Raw genomic sequence first — 22,444 nt, forward strand, 5'->3', positions numbered from 1 at the left:
TACAGTTTTTCTTTTCTACAGTTACTAATTTAATTAATAAAATGTTCCCTATAGTTTGCACATTTACTACATATATCTATTTACGGTAATATCTGTTACTACAGAAGTTTTTGGACCTCTTTAGAGGCAACTTCTGAAAACTCACTGTTGGGTGTAGAGTATCATTAATAACTCAGGATAGCTTTAGCTTATTACTACATTCCAAAATTCAGTTCAAAAGGTCCACATTTGGACCATGTGATTTTTGAGCTAATAAGACAAGGAAGTTAATGGTGGAATAGGAGCAGTTTTTTACTTCCATTTCCACCCTTATTTCTTGGGAGGAGAGAGAGTGTAATGCCAAAAATTGACCACTGCTGCTGGTTTTCAGCAGTTTGATCTTAATTGCTGGTAACCTGCAAGTGATTGCCAGTCCTTGCCTTAAATAGCAGATGGAAACTATATAGAATGCTTTCTGGATTATTTCGGCCTTAGTCACAGATTGCCATGGACTCCAGACTGTTTTCAGCCCACTTGTAGATGCCTTTGTTAATTTTACTGTTGATTTCCACATTAACTGCAGAAGACAGTATGATATCCGTGATCTGTATTATGCAAAAGTATATTTTCAAAGAAAATATTTACTTTTTATAATAATTTTTGTTAAAAATTTAATAGTATAAAAATAATGAAGTAGTACAAACTAAAAGAAGTACGTAAAAATGCAGGGAAAAGGGGGAAAAACATTAAAAAGAGAAACATTTTAAAAGAAATAACTTCCCCCTGTAAGATAATTACATACAATTTCAAAAATTTATTATTTTCTCTGACATTTAAATCCAGGAATTCTTCTTCCCATATCTCATCTCTTATCTATAAAGAAATTATAAAACCTCATTATTCAGTCCTAATCAGCAAAAGTCCATTAAGAGTTACCATTAACTTCATCAACTTGATCAATTTCATATTCCTTTATTTTACTTTTAGCACAGTAATATATTTCTCTCAAAATACAAAATAACCTCTCTTCTTCTCAAATCTTATCTAGTATTTATAAACAAATCTTTAGAGATTCATTTCTTGTACCTAGTTAAAAAAACCATTAAAAACTATCAGAAACAACAACATATTAAGAATCTTCATATTTAATCCCTTCAAATTGTGTCCCACAAATTATTTCTTATTGTTTTCTTCCCCCCCCCCCAAAAAAAATCCCTTCACAAGTTTAATACATACCAGAAATAGCAACATCTATATTTGGTGGTGGCACAGTGGTTAGAATGCAATATTGCAGGCTAACTCAGCCCACAGCCAGGAGTTCGATCCTGACTAGTTCAAGGTTGACTCATGCTTCCAGCCTTCCGAGGTTGGTAAAATGAGAACCACATTGTTGGGGGCAACATGTTGACATTTGCACTCTGAGTATGCTGTAAAATACAATTGAGTAGTGAATAAATGCTATTGCTATTTATATTTAAACTTTAATAAAATAAACCAACTTTGTACTTTCCTTTTAATACCATACCTATCCCTCTGAAAATACACTTCCCTCTGAAAATAAAACAAAAAATCTATTTCATCGATTGCTCACTTATCTTTTGTAGATCTCCAAAGCTCACACTGGGGAAGGAGAACAGACCACTTGACCCTTGGCACCCCTGCAGGCCATGTAGGAATGGTCCCAGAAGTGGGTCCCATTTTTAAAGTAGCCACAATTCATTGTAGCTTCTTCAAAAATGGAACCTGCTACTAGGACATTGTCATAGAGTCTAGAGAAGCCAAAAGATGGAGCGGTCTCATCTTCCTAAACATGAGCTACAAAGATAGCTTTGTGGGGACCCAGCAGCTGTGTCCCCCTCATCCCCAAAGCCTAAAGGGAGCCAGTGGGAAAGGGGAGGGAGGAGAATGCAGCAGCATCCCTACAATCAATCATACAGGTGAACGCACCTAAATTTTGTGCATGTAACCATGCGGGAAGCTGCAGCAGCTATAATTTTGAAACCAGGCCATAAATAGCTTTGGGGGAGGGAAGGTCTGTCATAACTTCAGTAGTTGTTAAATTGCTACAAGTAGTCCTCGACTTACAACCATTCATTTAGTGACCATTTGAAGTTACAATGGCATTGACAAAAACGACTTATGGCTGTTTTTCACATGACCGTTGCAGCATCCCATGGTCACGTGATCCAAAATTTGGATGCTTGGCAACTGGTTCATATTTATGATGGTTGTGATGTCCTGGTATTGTGATGTCCATGTGATCACTTTCTGATAAGCAAAATCAATCAAGTGAAGCTAGATCCACTTAACAACTGATTTTACACACTTAAGAATTGCAGTGATTCACTTAACAACTGCGGCAAGAATTCACTTAACAACTGTCTTACTTAGCAACAGAAATTTTGGACTCAATTATGGTCATAAATCAAGGATTACCTATATCAGACTTACAAGATTCAGTTAATGAAGCCTTGTCATAAAACAGAATTGGCTCATTTGGTTTTGTTCCCTATCTAATTTATTTCGGAAGGCTGACATTGGCTGTGCTGAAAGAGAAGCTATTTTCAGTCCACCATGCTTCTCTGGATGTCCATTTTCAAACAAAATCTTAATTCAAACAATGCATTTATGTTTTCATAAATTGGTGGGTGATTTAATTTAGTTTATTGACGAAAGCTCTGCGTAGTTTTTCATGTTAAGGACTAACAGATCTTTGTGGGGACTTTAAAGCTGAACATCTTGATGAGTTGTACTTCAAAAGGTTTCTTGGAAGCCATGCATACTCCAAAATGTGAGGAAATTGATTGTGGTTCCACCAGCAGCATATGGTTGTGAAAATGCCTGATTAGAAGATGAGATCCAAGTCACAGCGCTTCACATTCCTGTCCAACCACAAGCTCATTGATTGATGCCAGTCCTCTCCCCCCCCATTAATTTCACAAGATTATAGCTAAAACTGGCAAGGGCTAGATTCTTGACCCTTTTTTTACATTGTAAATATGAAGTTATAGAGCACTTTGTACATGTTCAGAAGCATTCTTTGGTTCTGGTTGTTCTGAAGGCAAACCTTTCTGGTTAGTTTAAGATTTCAGGCTTCAACCTAAGATGAACTCATTCAGATACTTATTTTTTCCCTGTTAATTTTGTATGTAGGAAAGATGGTATGTGCTGGTTTTCTCTTTGAATCAGTTCTTGATACCCACATTAAAAACCTATCAACAAATACCAAGAAGTGCAAGATGGCAGTTGAATGGTTTCCATAGCAACACCACATTTCTGTCTAGTTCATTCCCAGTCACAAGCAAGCCCTTTTCCCTCTTTACGAAAGCTAGATCAACTGGAATACAGCCTCTTTTGTTGCCGCTGAGCCCTGTGGATTTAACTGGCATGTCTAGATATGTTCAGGTGAAGTGAGGACTTTCTGTCTGCTTGTTTGGGTCCCTCCCCCCCTTTTTAGTCCTCCCTACTACAGTTTTGTATTATACATAGTGGGACAAAAAAAGCTTCCTATTTTCCTGAGGCTTTTTTCTCCTGTGTTTGGAATGTTTTCCATAAGCTTACATTGACACTTGCAATAATGCAAAATGGAATCTATTGTTATTATTATTTGTTTGCATTAGAAAAAAGCTCAAGGAAAGAGGGAGTGAGCCTTATGCTGTGTTGAGTAATTCTACCTACAGTAAATCACACTTTTTTCTTAAATACTAAAGTGTATCAGAATGTTCCAGAGTATGGCAACAGTACATGTTTCTCATCACTAGTTGGGAGCTGTTTGATGACAGTACACAGACTTTGCATACAAGAAATCTGAAGTCTATTGTCCGTGGAATTTTCAGATAAAAGGATCATGAAAAAAAAATTTGAAAAGACTGCGCTTAAAATTGTGGGAGTTGATAGCAAAGTGAACGAAATAATGTAATTTTGCAAGAGCATTGCTATAGGTACTCCTAAGGCAAGAATATTACTGAACTACAACTTGTAGCATCATTCACTAAAGCTTCTGGGAGTTGTAGTGCAGATACCTGGAATACCTTAGTTACTCTGCTGGAAAGCATAGCTCAAGGCCACAGAATTGTGCCTAGGGAGAAGAGCTTGCAAAGAACCTCCTAATGTGTGTGTATATGGAATTTAATTTTTATCACTTTTGTCAGCAGTCTAACTTGTTTCTTTTATTAATGAGTATTGCATTAATGAATATAGGTGAGAGAGGCATAAGATATACAGCATTGTGAAGTATCATTTGATAACTACATTTCAACTTTTTCATGGATGTTTAAGACCTTTTGCTGTGAATTGTTTTCAGTGCTTATGTAGGTGGATGGAAAAGTACTATTAGCATGAATTAAATCAGTACGTTTCTCCCATCATGGAATAATAAAATTGCTTGTTAAATGTTTTACATTTTTATTTGGTTTCATTTTGCAAAGCAAAATTCCTACATGTCTTGCCAAAAGCAACATAAGAAATTTATTCTGTACTCAGCATGCCACATATTGTGGATTGGAGTAAGGGAGGGATGATGAAAACTGTACTCCAACAATTAGAGACCTAATCTTTGGAATATTACCTTTTATACTAAAATTCAGCAGTAGAATTTGTAAGCCAGAGCTTAAGTCTTCAGTACACTTAAAGTGTTGACATTTTCCTGTGTAAATAAATTAACAAGACAGCACCAAATTCTCCCCACTCAATTTGATCCAGAGTTGAAACTCACTTAGAGGGGTAGAACATACCAATTAAGACATATGGCCAGTTTGTGCTTCTTAGCAAATCTCAATATAGTTTAGCACCTCCAAGAGCCACTTTTTCTATGCTGCATAGCTGATCATTTGGGAGAAAAAGAAATAGTTCCCTGAAGCAGAAAAACAGTTTATTTCAGAATTGCTGGTCAAAAGATGAAATCCCTCCACTTCCATTACCAAGACATTTGGACATAGTAAAATATTTGGGGATGGGAGCAGTGGGACTGTGGCAACTGTGTCTGTTGTCTAATTTTTTAGTCAGCCTTCAAGCTAAATAATTTATAGCATTTTTCCTTTCCTTCCTTCAGTAGCATCTCTGTGCAATACAGTGAGGAGCACTTTTCTCAACTCCAAATTTATTGGACCATTCAAGCAGAGGCCTGAAAAAAACCCCATCTTTATTCTCTTCCCCCATATTGGCTAACTTTGCCTACCATCTCTTAGGCTACAAAGATACTTTGCAATATTTTTTTAAAATGATATTCATGAGAAAGAGGAAAAAATTCCCATCAAACTCCATTGTCATTCACAGTGCTTTTTTAACGACCAACTATTTTGTCATTTTGTTTGTTCTAGATAAAAATACTCTGCTTCATATTTGAATATCAAAATTCCTTATCAGGCAAAAATAAAAACATTTGAATTTTATTTTGGCAATCTGAGTTTATTTCATATGATTTCATGAAGAATCAGAGGTCCTGAAGGAAGTAGGCTGTAATTAAGTTGGACTCTGGGGAATGACAAAAAATTGTTGCCTAAGTCAATTTCTAACCAATTCTTCCCAAAGTCCAAGAACAAACAAAAAATAATATTAAGCTTCCTTAACAGAACTGTGTATAATTTTCAAAGAAAGCACTTCACAGCATCAGGGATAGGGGTGGGTTCTACTTACCTTTATTACTGGTTCGGAATGGGATCGTGCGTGCATGCTTGCTTCGCTCACGTGTGTGCCTTGCTTTTGCGCAGATCGCCGATGATGACATCTGGGGCGGTGGGTGGGGACTCCTGCTGGTTTTACTACCGGTTCTTGCGAATCGGTCTGAACTAGGGGCAACCCCACCACTGATCAGGGGTATAAACAAAGCACATTGTTTGTATTGTTAAGATAACCACATTGCTAGCAAGGCTGCTTTAGAAGCTGTTCCTGGTTGTTTCTGTGAATGAGTGTGTGCACATGTACGAGTTCATGAAGTGGTTGCTTTAATGATGAAAAAGAGGCACTTCATATGTGCTTCCCTGCCTACAAAGCACTTCTTGCATTGATTATGCATAGCCTTCCCTACTAACTTGTAGGGGAAGAAATGGGAAAAAATATTCTATGGGGCTGGTTACTTAATGAGAAGTGCAACTTTGTAGACTGCTGCAAACACCACTAGGTGGTGCTGCTCAAATCTGGATGGCAAGGGCAAATTTTTAGGAGGTGTTTGGGGAGATTTCTCCATAGTTTTTTTTGTCTTTCGTTCTCCAGACTTTTTCATTATTCACCAATTTTCTTACTGCTTTCTGTACACTCGAGTACAGTGTGAGACAAAAAAAAAAACCCTAGTGAAAGGGAGAGCAATAATCAGACTCTTCTACGCTCAAATCATGTCTTTTACTGTGTACTGCAGATCTTGTGTTACATAAGAAAGTGAGCGCTGCTGGAGGAGACCAGAACACCCATCTCTTCTAGCATTCTGTTGAATGTATTCAACACCAAAGAGATGCTGCTTTGAAGCCTATAAGCAGGACTTTATCATTATTCATAGGCAATAATAGGTCTAATGCAGTGTTTCTCATCCTGGCTGGGGAATTCTTTAAACTGACACACATCTTAAGGTTGCTGATGTTGAGAAACACTGATCTAACATGTTTTCTGCACAGAAAGGTGGTAAGTATAATATTGTTCTCTAGCACTGCCCCCTTTTAAACTGAATCTTTCTTCCCTTCTTATTTGTGGTATACCTGTTTGGGCAAATTATCCAAGCTTAAAATTTCCCTTTAAGATTATTATTATTTATAGACCTCTGTCTTGGTCCTGTTAGATCTCTCAGCGGCTTTTGATACCATCGACCATGGTATCATGCTGCACCTGTTGGAAGAGTTAGGGGTGGGAGGCACTGTGTTGCGATGGTTCTCCTCCTTTCTCTCTGACCGGTCACAGTCTGTGTTGACGGGGACAGAGGTCGACCCCGAGGCCCCTCATATGTGGGGTGCCGCAAGGGTCAGTCCTCTCGCCTCTCCTGTTCAACATTTATGTGAAGCCGCTGGGCGAGATCATCCGTGGTTTCAGGGTGGAGTACCATCAGTATGCTGACGACACCCAGCTGTACATCTCCACCCCGGATCACCCCAACGATGCCCTTGAAGTGATGTCCCGGTGCCTGGAGGCCGTACGGATCTGGATGGGGAGGAACAGGCTCAGGCTCAACCCATCCAAGACCGAGTGGCTGTGGTTTCCGACGTCCCGATATAGTCAGTTGACGCCATCACTGACTATTGGGGGCGAATCATTGGCCCCCATGGAGAGGGCTCGCAACTTGGGTGTCCTCCTGGATTCACGGCTGTCTTTAGAAGAGCATTGACGGCCGTGACCGGGAGGATTTTTCATCAGGTTCGCCTGATTCGCCAGTTGCGTCCCTTTCTGGATCGGGACTCGTTACGCACGGTCACTCATGCCCTCGTCACCTCCCGCCTGGACTATTGCAACGCTCTCTACATGGGGCTCCCCTTGAGGAGCACCCGGAGGCTCCAACTGGCGCAGAGTGCGGCCGCGCGGGTGGTAATTGGAACGACATGGCGCTCCCATGTAACACCTCTCCTGCGCGAGCTGCACTGGCTCCCGGTGGTCTTCCGGGTGCGCTTCAAGGTTTTGGTTACCACTTTTAAAGCGCTCCATGGCTTAGGACCTGGTTATCTACGGGACCGCCTACTACCACCAATAGCCTCCCACCAGCCAGTACGCTCTCATAGAGAGGGACTCCTCCGGGTGCCGTCAGCCAAACAATGTAGGCTGGTGACCCCCAGGGGGAGAGCCTTCTCTGTGGGGGCACCTACTATCTGGAATGAGCTCCCCCCAGAGATACGGAGGATCCCGGATCTGCACACCTTCCGCCGTGCTGTGAAGACCTTTTTATTCCATCAGGCGGGCTTGGCCTAATCTCTTCCCTTTTTTAAATATCTAAATTTTAATCTGTTTTTAAATTATTGGGGTGTTTTAATCTGTCTGGGCCAAAATGATTTAATTTGATTTTATCTGGTTTTTAAATTTTTTGTATCTATGTATTTTATTATTGGCTGTTCACCGCCCTGAGTCCTTCGGGAGTAGGGCGGTATACAAATCAAATAAACTAAACTAAACTAAACTAAACATGCCTCTGAACGTTGTATGAGACTATGCTAGAGTTATGAATACCGTAACCCAAAAAAAAGCTTTATTCTTATCGGACAACAAGGTACAAGCATCCACATCATGGAATCTTATAAGACTAAAAGAAAGGCAACCTGCCATTGGTCTCAGAGTTCTCATAGTTTCTCAGCCTAAGAAAAAATAACAATTGAAACATTTACAGCATGTTTTCTAAAGGTTTACGGCAATAGATACTGCAAATTGTTTGAAGGAGAAGCAAGAATCAGATACTTATTCATGTTATTTTTAGGGATCTTTTCTCTTTCCCTTTCCTCCTCTCCTCTCCCAATCCCATTCTATCCTATATTTATAAACAATTATATAGTGGTATCTTTATTACTAAGCTCAAAAATTCATTTCACTTTTTCCTTCATTATATTATGAACAGTATAATTATACTTTACTTGGTAATTCCTATTAATGCTGTATTGAGTATTAACTGTACAGCTGTAGTTACTATTATCCATCTATAAAAACGGATTTGTAGAAAATACAGGTAGTTCTCCACTTATGGCCATAATGGAACTTGCCCCAGATGACCTTGCTTTATGAGCTTCACCCCCTGCTCTTCCTAATGTGGTAGTTAAACGACTGTGCGGGTCATTAGGTGGAACTCAGGGATGGGGGAGGCTCTGGGAATCCTAGCATAGGCACAGGCCTACCTGCCCCAGACCTCCCAAGGCCTCCCACATCTTCTGAACACCTTGTGTTCTGCTTCCTGCTCCTTAGGGTCCCCCAGTCCTTGGGCCTGTTCCCTACCCATCAAGTCCCTGCAAGCCTTTCACCACCACCACCCCGTCGCCTCTCCCGGTCCTCACAGGGCTTGAGCCTCCTCCCCACCCCCCATTGCAATTGCAAGTTCTTAAAGCTCTTCAGAGGTCAGGGGAAGGAAGGGGAACAGGCTGTTCCTTTGCTAGGCCATATAGTTCAATTCCAGAATCCATCATTTTCTAAACCACTGCATTGAAAAATGTGTTAGTGGAGCAAAGCATTGCTCCATTGTTGGGCTTCACTGTTGAGCACTCGGAATCACCACCATTTTCCTAGCAGCCACATTTCACTGTAACTGCTCGAAAAATGGTGTCTGCTTCTGGGATTGGACCATGTGGCCCAGCAACAGAGTGGCCTGTCTTCCTTCTCGAGCCTGACTCCTGAGCTTTGGGAGTCTATGAAAAGTAAGTGAATAGGAGGATGTGGTGGCCAGTAGGATGGGAAGCAGGCCCAAGACCTGCAGGGACTCAGTGAAGGAAGTGGAGATGCGAGATAGATAGGGTCTGCAGAGTCCTTGTAGTAGGTTGTAAGCGTGAATGACATCAGGGGTGTTGCAGCGACCATTATCTTTGGACTGGTTATGGGTAGTTTTTGGGGAAGGGGGTGTCTGCTGTACTTTCAAACAGTTGCTTACTGACCTGTCATAAGTGGAGGACTACCTGTAAATGTTTAAATGAAAAAAGAGAAAAGTAGGAATCAAACCGGTAACAATACAGCTTGCAGCTGTATTTTTTTACAGCTTAAAAAAAGAGAAAAGTAGCAATTGAACCTATAACAATACAGCTTGCACAGATAAACAGATATGAGAAAGAACAGGCAGTTGAAACTATGCACTTAACATCTCACCCCTTTGCTAAACTTGGGAAATAGCTAAGTCCTTCTCCCCAGAGTACAATAACCGAATGGTAGCTAATCATCCCTCTTACTCATCAGCCAATCGAAATGAAAATAGAAACTCCCTTATACAACCTTATACCAGATGGACAATATACTGATTGGCATGGTTGTCTAGGACAAAGGTTGGCAGTCTTTTTCTACAGGGCAGTTTTCCTTCAGGGGTTAAATATTGTGAGTTGCATGCCAATAATGACAGTGAATGAAACAAGGAATGAGCTCTAGCACAGCTTTTTTCACCCCTAACACTCATTTATCTCATGCTCCCTCCCTCCTATTTTCTTCATAATAACGAACTTGTTGTTGTTTGTTTCTTTGAAAGGAAGGAAGGAAGGAACAGCTTACTGGAGAGAGAAAGCTATTCTAAGGATCTGTATTTTCCAGTAATCAGTGGATGGCTGGTAGATGTCAATTTCTGCCTAAGAGTTTCATGTAGGACTCTTTCAGAGTCCTTTGTAGAAGTATAAGTATAGTTTCTGGATGCCAAACCTCTGTGTAAAACAGCTACATTACTACTAAGCTCCATTCCCTTCCCATGTAGAAGACCTATATCCTCAACTGTAACAAATGTCATGCCAGTCATACCAGAACATGCAAATATGCCATCAGTTGGCTGAACTCCATGGGGAGTTGTCCTTTTTGGAGAGACCCAAAAATATTGCAACTGAATAGAAGTCCTTATGAAAATGCATGAGATTTCCCTATTGCTGCCATCTATAACATATTAATTTACAGTTTTGAAATGTACAGAGAATATTAGCAAAAGTATAATTAACTTCCCCAGCCTAGGTCCCTTAGGTTTATTGTTCTAGAATTCCCCAGGAAAATTATGATTGAGAATTCTGGAAGTTTGTCCATTAGTTTAGAGAGCACTTAGATTGTAACTGACATATTAAGTAGAAAAAGTATAATTGGAAGTTTAGAGAAATGTTGAAAAATGTATGTCTTTGGAGGGATGCTAATCAACCGACTCATTCTTATCTTTTTTCTAAGAACTGTTCACATTTAATCTGTACATTTAATTATCTAAGTGGGAAAAGGTGAGTAAAAATTCCTAACATAGTAGAACAGACAGTATCACTATAGACTTCTGGTGAAGAAATAATAGTTCTGAATGCTCCTTTGTTCACTTTTTGTAAATAGAAACTTAGCATACCAGAGAGAGGGAAATTCCTTTCTGAGTCTTTAGAATGTGTGTTGGCTTTATGGCTAGTTTCTAATGCAGTTAAATATTATTAAATATAATCCCTACTGCCATATGGTGTGGTAGCCAGGTCCATTCTAGCATCTTATTTTGCTACATGTGTAAATTATGCTGCATAATTTTTCAGGCTGCAGAGTTCTTCTCTACATTTACCTCTTTGGTAATTCATGCATTTACAATAAGATTGTAACTACTTCCTTATGATTTGGCCACCATTTATTCAAGATTGGATAAAAATCTTACTGTCTGGATTGCTTTCTTCCTAGAGTGATATACTAAGGAGTACTCGCTTCTCCTTCTCTTTGGCCCAGAATTGCTGAATATAGGAGTTTACTCATGAGCTTATGGGGAGAAACTGGATGATTTCATGGATGCAGTATCAATGCCCACAATTAGCCCTAGCAAAGAAGCCTAATACCATCACCATCTCAATCTGCAGCTGCTCCTTTTTGTTTCCATAAGCTTGATTACCTTCTAGTGATTCAGATTGAGAAATCAGAGCAAACCCTGATAAAATTTTGTGACTATAGCAGCTTATTTTCAGCTCTGCCCAGCAGCATAGGAAAAAGTAGATTCTCGATAGACGTTTTGCCCAACAACCCTGGCAAAACCTTGGCTCTGTTAGCGTTTGACTATATGTTACAGAGTGTTGCTCATTAATGTAGTAGTCTTGGGATAAAACTCTGGACCATAGAACTAACATCCATTAGTTAAGTGAACTAAGTTGCTGAGTTAAGCAAGGTTAAGTATGTCATGGAAATAATCCATTGTGTTTACTACACTGCAAAGGGAAGAAGAGCCATGCTTGGCAATAAACAGATATAAAAAAAGAATATCCAGTTGCCATGCAAAGTTATCTATACATATGTTGAATTGATTCTTCTTTCCCAGGATAGAGCTAAAAGTAATGTAAACCAGCATTCTGGGATTTGTATGAACTCCAGATTTCTTGTAGGCCATTACATTTTTTGTCTCTTTCCTTTGGGATCATGTGGCCACAGTTTTATCAGGACAAATGCCGTAATTTTTAAAAACTTAATATGCTTCACTAGTTTATTAACAAACATCAAGAAGTGAAAACAATATTTTTTCAGGAAAGTGCAGCACAATCCAAAGTATTTGGTTTTTATTGTAAGGCTCCTAGCTGCTTGGCTTCTGTAGTAGGATCTTGCCTCTGAATCCTGTTAGTCTTAGTTAGGTAGTGATTGAGCTCTTTTCCATTTATCATCATGCTAAAAGATGGATAGGTGGGTGGGATATTGTACAATGAATGGAAGTGTAGGTGTTCTGAAAAAAAGCAGAATTGCAAATGGAATTTATGAAAGAATGTGCTATTTTTGAACTTAAACCTGATGTGCAACAAACATATTGAAATTGCTAGTTATGGGATAAGGATAAGGATAATTTTATTTTTATACCGCCCCTCTCCCGAGGGACTCAGGGCGGTGCACAGCCAGGTAAAATACAATACAAATATCACAATTTAAATTTTAAAAAATCTTAAAAATATTACGTTTAAGGTCAAAATTAGCTAAAAAACCCAAAACATTTAAGATCTCTGCATTTAAAACTCAGTTATGAAGCTAGCCCTGCCTGTTGGAAGAGCAGGGTCTTAAGAGTCTAGCGGAAAACTCAGAGGTCAGAGATCTTGCATATGTCCAGGGGCAGTTCATTCCAAAGGGCAGGGGCTCCCACAGAGAAGGCTCTCCCCCTGGGTGTCGCCAGCCGACATGACTTGGCCGACGGAACCCTGAGGAGTCCCTCTCTGTGGGAGCGAACTGGTCGGTGGGAGGCTATCGATGGCAGAAGGCGGTCTCGTAAGTACCCAGGTCCTGAGCCATGGAGCGCTTTAAAGGTGGTAACCAACACCTTGAATCGCACCCGGAAGACCACTGGGAGCCAGTGCAGCTTGCGCAGAAGATGTGTTACATGGGCACAACGAGTTGCACCCATAATTACCCACGGGCCGCATTCTGGACCAGTTGGAGCCTCCGAGTGCTCTTCAAGGGCAGCCCCATGTAGAGAGCATTACAGTAGTCCAGCCGGGAGGTAACAAGGGCGTGAATGACTGTGCGCAAGTCGTCCCGGTCCAGAAAGGGACACAGGTGAGTCAGGTGAACCTGATAGAAAGTCCCCCTAGCCACGGCCGTCATATGCTCTTCTAAAGACAGCGGTGCATCCAGGAGGACGCCCAGATTGCGAGCCCTCTCTGTGGGAGGTAGAGATTCACCCTCTATAGACAGCGATGGCGTCAGCTGACTATACCGGGACGCCGGTAGCCACAGCCACTCGGTGTTGGAAGGGTTGAGTCTGAGCCTATTTCTCCCCATCCAGACCCGTACGGCCTCCAGGCAGCAGGACATCACGTCAAGGGCATCATTGGGGTGGTCTGGGATGGAGATGTACAGCTGAGTGTCATCAGCTTACTGATGTACCCTCACCCCAAAACCATGGATGATCTCACCCAGTGGCTTCACATAAATATTGAACAGAAGGGGCGAGAGGACCGACCCTTGCGGCACTCCCCAAGCGAGGTGTCTCGAGGTCGACCTCTGCCCCCCTGCCAACACAAACTGCGAGCGGTCAGAGAGGAAGGAGGAGAACCACCGCAACACGGTGCCTCCTATTCCTAACCCCTCAACCGCTGCAGCATGATATCATGGTCCATGGTATCAAAAGCCGCTGAGAGATCTAATAGGACCAGAACAGAGGAACAACCTCTGTCGCGAGCCCTCCAGAGATCATCCACCAATGCGACCAATGCCATTTCTGTGCTGTACTCCTGTTTGAAGCCCGACTGGTAAGGATCCAGATAGACAGCTTCATCCAGGTACTGGGGGAGCTATCGTGCCACCACATTCTCAACAACCTTCGCCACAAAGTGAAGGTTGGAGACCGGACGGTAATTTGCTAATGCAGCCGGGTCCAGGGAAGGCTTCTTGAGGAGGGGCCTCACCACTGCCTCCTTCAAGGTGGCAGGAAAGGTCCCTTCACTCAGAGAAGCATTTATAATCCCCTGGAACCAACCTCGTGTAACCTCCCGGGAGGCCAGTACCAACCAGGTGGGACATGGGTCCAATAAACATGTGGCAGCACTAAGCCTACCCAGAATCCTGTCCATGTCCTCGGGAGCTACAGGGTCAAACTCTTCCCAGATAATGTTCTCCAGACCTACCCCCATCTCCCCTCCTGGACTCACCCAGTCTGAGTCCAAGCCTTCCCGAATCTGAGCGACTTTATCATGCAGGAACTGCACAAACTCCTCAGCTCGACCCTGCAAGGGGTCTTCCTGCGCTCTCTCCCGAAGAAGGGAACCGGTCACCCTAAACAGAGCGGCTGGGCGGTTCTCTGCAGATGCGATAAGAGCGGAAAAATAGTTAGATTTTGCTGCTTTTATTGCCACTAGGTAGGTCTTGATATAAGACCTCACCAGTGTTCGGTCGGAATCAGATTGACTAGTCCTCCAGGCGTCTTCTCCGACGTTTCATCTCTCAGCTCCTCGGAGAACCAAGGAGCCAATTGAGATTGACATCGGGTCACAGGCCACAAAGGCACGACGCGGTCTAAAGCCCCGGCGGCCGCCCTATCCCAGGCGGCCACCAGGTCTTCAGTCGAGTCGTGTGCCAGAGTCTCAGGAAATGGCCCAAGCTCTGTCAGGAACCTGTCAGGGTCCATCAGGCGCCTGGGACGGAACCACCTGGTCGGTTCCGTCTCCCTGCGGCGAGGGGAAGAGGCTTGAAAGTCTAAGTGAAGGAGGGAATGATCTGTCCGTGACAAAGGCTTAATATCTAAATCCCCTATTCCTAGATCATTCAACCACTGACCAGAGAAAAAAATCAAGTCCAGAGTGTGTCCTCCTGTGTGAGTGGGGCCTTGAACTAACTGGGTCAGGTCCATGGCCATCATGGAAGCCATGAACTCCCTAGCTGCCTCCGACATCTCACCGACGGATGGCAGGTTGAAATCCCCCATGACAACGAGTCTGGGTATCCACCGCCACCCCGGCAATAACGTCAAGCAGCTCGGGTAAGGCCACGGCCACATGGCAGGGAGCCAGGTACATAGTCAGCAAGCCCATCTGCACCCCACAACCCCACTTCACAAAGAGGGACTCACATCCGGCTATCTGAGGAACAGTGGTCTCCCTCGGACAAAAACTTTCCCTAATAATCGCCACCACCCTCCCGCCCCTCCCCTGGGCCCTCGGCTGATGAAATGCATGGAAACCTGGTGGACACATTTCTACGAGGGGGAGCCCCCCTCCTGGCCCAACCAGGTCTCTGTAATCCCTGCCAGATCCGCACCCCCCTCCAATAAAAGGTCACAAATGAGGGGGGCTTTATTAACCACTGACCTGGCATTACACAATATCAGCCGAGGACCCAGGGCCTGAGACTCTTTGCAACCCGAGAAACGAGACACGCATTGGGGGCCGGAGTACGCAATCGCTCGCAGACAACGAGTGTGTACCCGCTGAACATGATATGGCCCCCTGTGCCCGCCATTCCTGCCCCTCCCACTCATCATTTCAATTGAGCTGCCCTTCCTCTTGCCTCCCGGCACCCCATCCCCGTCCCCTCCGCTGTGCCCATCCGACCCACCACCCCCTTCAGTGGCTGTATGCCCCCCCCAGGTCCACGTCTACAACCCCCTCCTGCCTCCCGGACCCCCTTAAAATTTTCATTAAAAATTTTGTTAAAAAACCTCTCAATCTATGTCCCTTAAAAACTTTAAAATCCTTAAAATCCTTGTGCCACCTCTTGGGGTCCCAAGACCCGTCATTAAGGTGGGTCTTTGCAAGGCCCACTGGCCACATCCAAGAATGGGGGGAATGTCTCAAGGCGACCAGGTCCGCGATTGTATAAATTCATAAAGTCATCCTCAAACATAGAGATGGGAATGTCTGTGGTAGCGGGGGCTATCGAGATCACAGGTCAGTAGTTCAAGATCTAAAGTCTAACATCCGCCCTGGCCATAGGCAATAGGAGCCTGCATTCCCAGACGGAATATGGGGATTATTATAACTCAAATAATTTGGGACATGGATTTATTTATCAGATCAGATTTCAGGTTTTAATTGTGCTTTGCTAAGTGATGGGTTAGGGCATGATTGCTCACAGTTGCTATTCGTTCTTTTTACTGACTTTTACTTCAGGGGAAAGCAATGGGTTAAGCAACAAAGCATGACCTAATATGTTCTTTGTGTATATATTGTAAAGAAAGTTATTCATCGTAAATCTTACTACTATGTCCTTTTAGAATTATTGCTTCGTGTTATTAATGGAATTATATCTCTCCCCACCCCATCCCCAAATGTAATGATGGCCAACTAATTTATAATACTGACTTCAATCAGTACTATTAATTATAGTTGCTAAATGGAGCTTTGTTTTCCAGGGATAATATGTGTTTAGTTACTACAAAACTATTACTAAACTATTTGTTTACTTCTTACGAACAAACATCATAAGAGCATTTTTGCCTTGCTTGTGAGCTTCTTGGATCTTTTTGGTTGGCTATTTTAGAATATCAGACTAATCAGATATTTGGTATAATTTGGTTTCTTAAATCTTATAATGTGAGATAACTGGGTTTTTGTTATCAGTACAATCAATGATCCTCTTGTTGGATTCTTAGATTAGACCACACAATTCTGTGGAATGATGCCATACCAGAATGCATGACAAGGTAGCTAAGAGTTTAATTAGGTATTTATAACAGCAACTCTAGACAGCCCAGCTTAGCTTTATAAATATAAACCAGTGGCAGATAATGTTACAAAGCAACCACTGGTCCATCTAGACAAAATAAGAAATAACATCACCAAATACGCAGCTGTTTGGAAAAACGATGTCAGCTAAATTTCTGAATTTTTTGAAGAACGTAAAACCCATAGTGCTTTATAGTTTGCGTAGGGAGAATAAAATTTCAGCCACAAATCTTTGAAAATGCAGTGATTTTACATTTATTTTTCCATCTATTCTTTCATTTTTCTTTGTAAATTGAATATTTTATAGTATAGGTTATTTGGAAGAGAAATGAGCCCTTTATTCTTGAGTCTAACAGAGAACATCACCAAATACCGTAACTTCTAAAGAACAAGGTTCATCCTATGCACTGAGAAGCAGAAGTGAAGAATTACACAAAACAGTGAAGTAGAAAATGAAAATTCCACCCTGAGAGAGATATTTGTTAGGTGATTGCATTCAGTCTTACTTGCTGGCTTCCTAGGGACTTCTGGCTTGGCACTGAAAGAAAAAAAGGATTAAAAAATGATCACAATAATATGTATTCATCACAGGGAAAATGTTGCTTGTGCTGGGACAGCTATTCTCTTACATCACTCTGTTTTTCTTCTTCTATAAACAATGGGAAGAAATTTTCAATCTTTCTTAAATAAGGTATTAAAGGGAGGGGTGATCTCTGCTGGTGATATAAACATGCAGACCTACACACATGAGTAAGAAAGGAGAACAAATAGTCCTAGGATAAAAAAAAAAGGACAAAAACATGAGAAAAAAGTTTAGAACAGTGCTGCATTTAATAAAGACAAACAACGCATATTTAAGCTGTACCACACTTTTTAATATTGAATATTTTTAACTTTTTTTTCTGCATATCTGTTTCATTCTTTTGTTTGCTATATTTGGGGACTTTTTGTTTTTCCTTATTTCTGCAATACTTGATGCAGTTTTCTTTTTTGAGTGCTATTGGCATCCAGGCAATTGTTTACTGCATGACAGTTTCTATACATTCATTATGGAAAAGCTCTGCATGCTTCAGTTAGATTTTTTAAAAAATATATACAATTGAAGTGTAGGAAAATGTAATATTGCACTAACAAAATCTCTTTCTCTCTCTTTCTCTGTTATTAATTTCCGGTTACCCAAGACAGATGAATGACAACTATCTGCCTATCTGGTGGTCTGTCTATCTTCCTCAAATACTTGTTTAGATTTTGAAAATAAAGTGTTTAATGAAGTTCTGCACACATATTTTTATTTTATTGCATTATCCATGGCTAGCAGGGATTGGCCTGGTAAAAGGTGAAAAGACATGTGGTGTGTGACTGTCTATCTAAAACTAAAACCAAGGCCTCAGAATGGGATGATAGGGATATGTAGTATCTGCTTTCCTTGTATTGTGACACTCTCCTTTGACTTGATCCAAAAGGCGAGATGTGCAAGGAGAAGTGTGTGGATGGATGAAAGGGCTCCAATGGTTTCCCATCCACTCATGTCTACATAAATAACTTCTCTGACGTTGTCTAAAAGGACATGAAGTGGAGTGTAGACAGAGGGACCGAGTAGGCTTAAAGTCTATAAATAACACAGGGCTATTTTAAAACTCTGGCTTTGAAATAACATGCTGGTAAATACAGGCCTTGCTCTTGACCTGCCTAGAAATATCCAAATGGCTGTAGGGATAAGCATGCTCTGATCTATTCCTGTAATACGTGGGATAGGGGGAACGAGGAAAGTAATCTTGGGTACATAGGGAGAAGTTATAAACAGATAGTCCTCGACTTAAAAACGTTCATTTAGCAATCGTTCGAAGTTACAACAGGAACACTAAAAAATGTGACTACGACCATACTACGACCATCACAGCATCCCCAAAGTCATGTGATCAAAATTTGAGTCCTTGGCATACATGTATTTATGATGGTTGCAGCATCCCAGGCTCATGTAATCACCATTTGTGATCTTTCCAGCTGTCTTCCAACAAGTCAAGGGGGAAATCAGTGGGGGAAGCTGGATTCACTTAACTGCATGATTCACTTAACAATCAGATAAAACAGATCATAAATTCAGCCTCCTTGCTTAGCAACATAAACTGTGGTTATAAATCGAGAACTACCTATACCAAATCAGACTATTAATAATACAGGTAGTTTTTGATTTATGACCACATTTGAGCCCCAAATGTTGCTAAACAGGTCAGTTGTTAAGTGAATGTTGCCCCATTTTACAGCCTTTTTTGCCACAGTTATTAAGTGAATTACTGCATTGGTAATTAGTAGCACATTTGTTAAGTGAATCTGGCTTTATTGACTTTGCTTGTCAGTAGTTTACAAAAGGTAATCACATGACCTGGGACATTGCAGCCAGTTGCCAAGCATTCAAGCATCCAATACGCCAGTTGCCAAGCCATCCAAATTTTTGACCATGGGGATTTTACAATGATTATGTGAAAAATAGTCATAAGTTTCAGTGCCATTGTAATTTTGAACAGTCACTAAACAAATGGTTATAAGTTGAGGATTTTCTGTACTTAGCACAGTGTTGGTTATATTGGGTTGGACAACCTATCGTCTATGGACCATATATGCATTCTTCTGCCTATTTACTTAATATAGCCCATTAATATTGAGTTTTTTTATAGATGACTTTCTAGGCCTATCTTGTGATATAGGGAATTAAATTTAAATCTTTAAGCATCAAAAGGTATGGTTTGCCACCAAATTGCCATATATGTCTAGCTTTCTGGGTCAGATTGGTGATATTGGGACCGAGAGAAGTTAGAAGTTTCGCTGTCTTGAATTATGCTGTCTTCCCTCTTTTTAATTCTCCATCTGGAAAATGGAATTGTAGTGACCTATTTTGCAAAGCCACTTTACATCTGAAAATGATCCAGCAATCCAGTACTGCACATTTAGGCAGTTCTACTATTCTGCTCTAATGATGGTATGGAGGAACTTAACATAAAATCTTGTGCATAAGCAGGGATAGATTCCTGCAGATACCTGTAGCCCGATGTTTTGCAGTGAGGGGACCAAAGAAGGAGAAGAAGAATCTCTGACTACAATAAATACAGGTAGCTCAGTATATTTAATTGTATTCATAATGGGTGACAGGAGAGTTTGTTTGGTTGTCTTTTTGTTTAGCTACCCATAAGCGACTCTTGGCAGCGTACAAAGATTAAAAGACAAAACCACAACATATAGCCCCTGGCACCAAAGGATAAAAAATTAACTCCACTCCCATAAACACATGTTAATTTACCCTCTTGTAGCAGAGCTAATCTACCTTCCTGTCATCCCCGCTAAGTAAACCAGACCAGAAAATCAATTCCATAGGAAGACCTGGAATTACTTTTATTGAAATTAGCTATAATAACAGTATCTTACAATTCTGATTGTGCTGTAGCTTCTTCCCAGTCTTATATTTCAGTGCATCGGGTGGTAGCTGCCTGAGCAGCTTCTGAATATTGTAATGTTGCAAGTGGCTTAAAAATGTTTCTGGGCTCTTTGCCTAGGTAACAATTCTTGCATATTTCTATCGAGATAATTTCCTTATTTTGATCCAAATGTCTGGGAAAACAACCAGGTCTCAGTGCCTTGCAAAAGACTAATGGGGTTGGGGGTCATTTAAATATCAGGCAGGGGATGTTGTTTCATGAGCAAGCACTGCCACTTAAAAGGCCCAACTCTGAGGTACAATAAGAGGACATTGTTTGATAAAAGGGCTGCGTAGGAAATCCTTTTTGCTAGATCTGGTGGGGCAAGCAGAGACAATGGAAGAAAGGCAATTTTGCCAATAGACTGGCCCTATGCCATGTAGGCTTTATAGGTTTAAATTCAATGAGAAAGAATTCTACCAAGTTTAGAATACCAACTTTACCCAAAAAAGGCTATGTGAAGAGAAGCAGATGTTGGCCTTAGTCGGGCAACAAATTGGCTTGGCTCTGGTTGCAGTCTATGGCTCTACCTCTCAAATCTCCAGGGTCAGTCCCTATTCTATGCCGTAGGATAGGCAAGTCCAAAAAGTAGGTGAAGCTTGAGGAAGAGCTATTTTTAAAAGAGACCTAGGAAAAGATCAACAACTTGAACCTGTTGATTTAAACTTCAAGCCTCAGATCTATTGCCGTGAGATCTGATCTGATCATAAGGATAACTTTATTTCTTTTTATAATCTATGATTTCAATGTCATAGGGAAGTATGTAGATAAATATTACTTTATCAGCAACATTAGATTAACCCTGCATCTAATTCAGAATTGTTGGTGCTAAATCACTTTATTTTTTCCCCGCCTTTCTAATTTTTATAAATAATTCATGGCAGCAAACCTATCTGATATTTCTCCCCTCCTCCTATTTTCCCTACAACAACAATCCTGTGAGGTGGGTTGGCTGAGAGAGAGTGATTGACCCCAGATCACTCAACTAACTTTCATGCCTAAGGTGGGACCAGAATTCACATTCTCCTATTTTCTAACCTGATGCCTTAACTACTAGACCAAACTAATTGATACTAATTGTACTTGATAGTACAGTGGTCTAAAGCACCCTGTTATTAAGACCAGCTGCCTGCAATTACTGCGGGTTCGAATCTCGCCAGGCTCAAGTTTGACTCAGCCTTCCATCCTTTCTAAGGTAGGTAAATTGAGGACCCAGTTGTAGGGGCAATAAGCTGACTTTGTATAAATATACAAAAGTATGAAGGCTATTGCTTAGCACATTGTAAGCCGCCCTGAGTCTCTGGAGAAGGGCGGCATATAAATCAAAATTAAAAACAAAAACAAAAAACTGGCTGTTTATTAGAGCCCATAAACCAGATACATCCCCTTACTTACTCTGGTAAGTGTCCAGATCAACATAGCTATGAAGTTCAGGAATACTGCATTTACTTGTATGGAAATATTATTATAAGTTAGTATTTTTCTGTAAAAGTTTGTGCATTGCCATTTCTTTATTCTAAGTATATTTAGTAAAACCTTTAGTTATTTCACAGACTATCTTGAAATATTGCATTCAGAAGGTGAGGAATTAGAGGAAGCTTAATTAACTTTAAAGTGTTTTGTGCTGCACAGTTGCATTCTCCATGTTCTTTAAAAAGTATAGCTCATCATTTGTGGGATTGTGTTGCAGGATTTAGCAGAAATGAAGTAACTGTGAATCACCTCCAGATGATGCTGAATTCCAAGTCATGTTGTCCCCGGCTAGTATGGTCAATGCGAGGTATCATGGGAGTTGTTAATAGAGAGCCATATGCTGTGTTATCCCTGCTTCTGTGGAAGGGATGCTAGAGATATAAAATGTGTGTGTGTGTGTTTGTGTTTAGTGTTGTGATGGGGAACAATTTCTTTCTGATGTCTTATAATAATAATAATAATAATAATAATAATAATAATAATAATAATAATAATAATAATAGTAATAAATTTTATTTCTATACCGCCCTTCTCCCGAAGGACTCAGGGCGGTGTACAGCCTATTAAAAACACAAAACAACATCAGTTAAAATAGTTTAAAATTATTAAATAAATAAATAGCTGCCTCCAATCTGGGTGCCTTCAAGATGAATCTCAGCTTCCAGTATTCCCCAGACAGTTTGGCCATTACTAAGAATCCTGGAGATTGGTCCACACACTTATAGAACACCCAAATTGATTGCAAATATAGGAACAGAAATATAAAATCAGCAATTCACACCATTTCAGCAATTTCACTGAATTTACTTAACC

General features: G+C 41.0%; 1 protein-coding gene and 1 long non-coding RNA gene across 11 annotated transcripts in view; one reads left to right on the plus strand and one right to left on the minus strand.

The window, feature by feature from the left end:
• The window catches only part of HDAC5 (histone deacetylase 5), a 165,981-nt gene that overhangs the window by 10,528 nt on the left and 133,009 nt on the right, over positions 1-22,444 (plus strand). The window lies entirely within an intron of this gene.
• On the minus strand, positions 779-1,304 carry LOC132711813 (uncharacterized). Its single transcript, XR_009622558.2, has 2 exons — positions 1,216-1,304; positions 779-852 (listed from the first exon to the last, which is right to left on the minus strand). It is a non-coding gene; the product is annotated as an uncharacterized LOC132711813 (long non-coding RNA).

Source organism: Pantherophis guttatus, chromosome 4 (assembly GCF_059756535.1).
Source record: "Pantherophis guttatus breed Tessera chromosome 4, ASM5975653v1, whole genome shotgun sequence".
NCBI classification, from domain to species: domain Eukaryota; kingdom Metazoa; phylum Chordata; class Lepidosauria; order Squamata; family Colubridae; genus Pantherophis; species Pantherophis guttatus.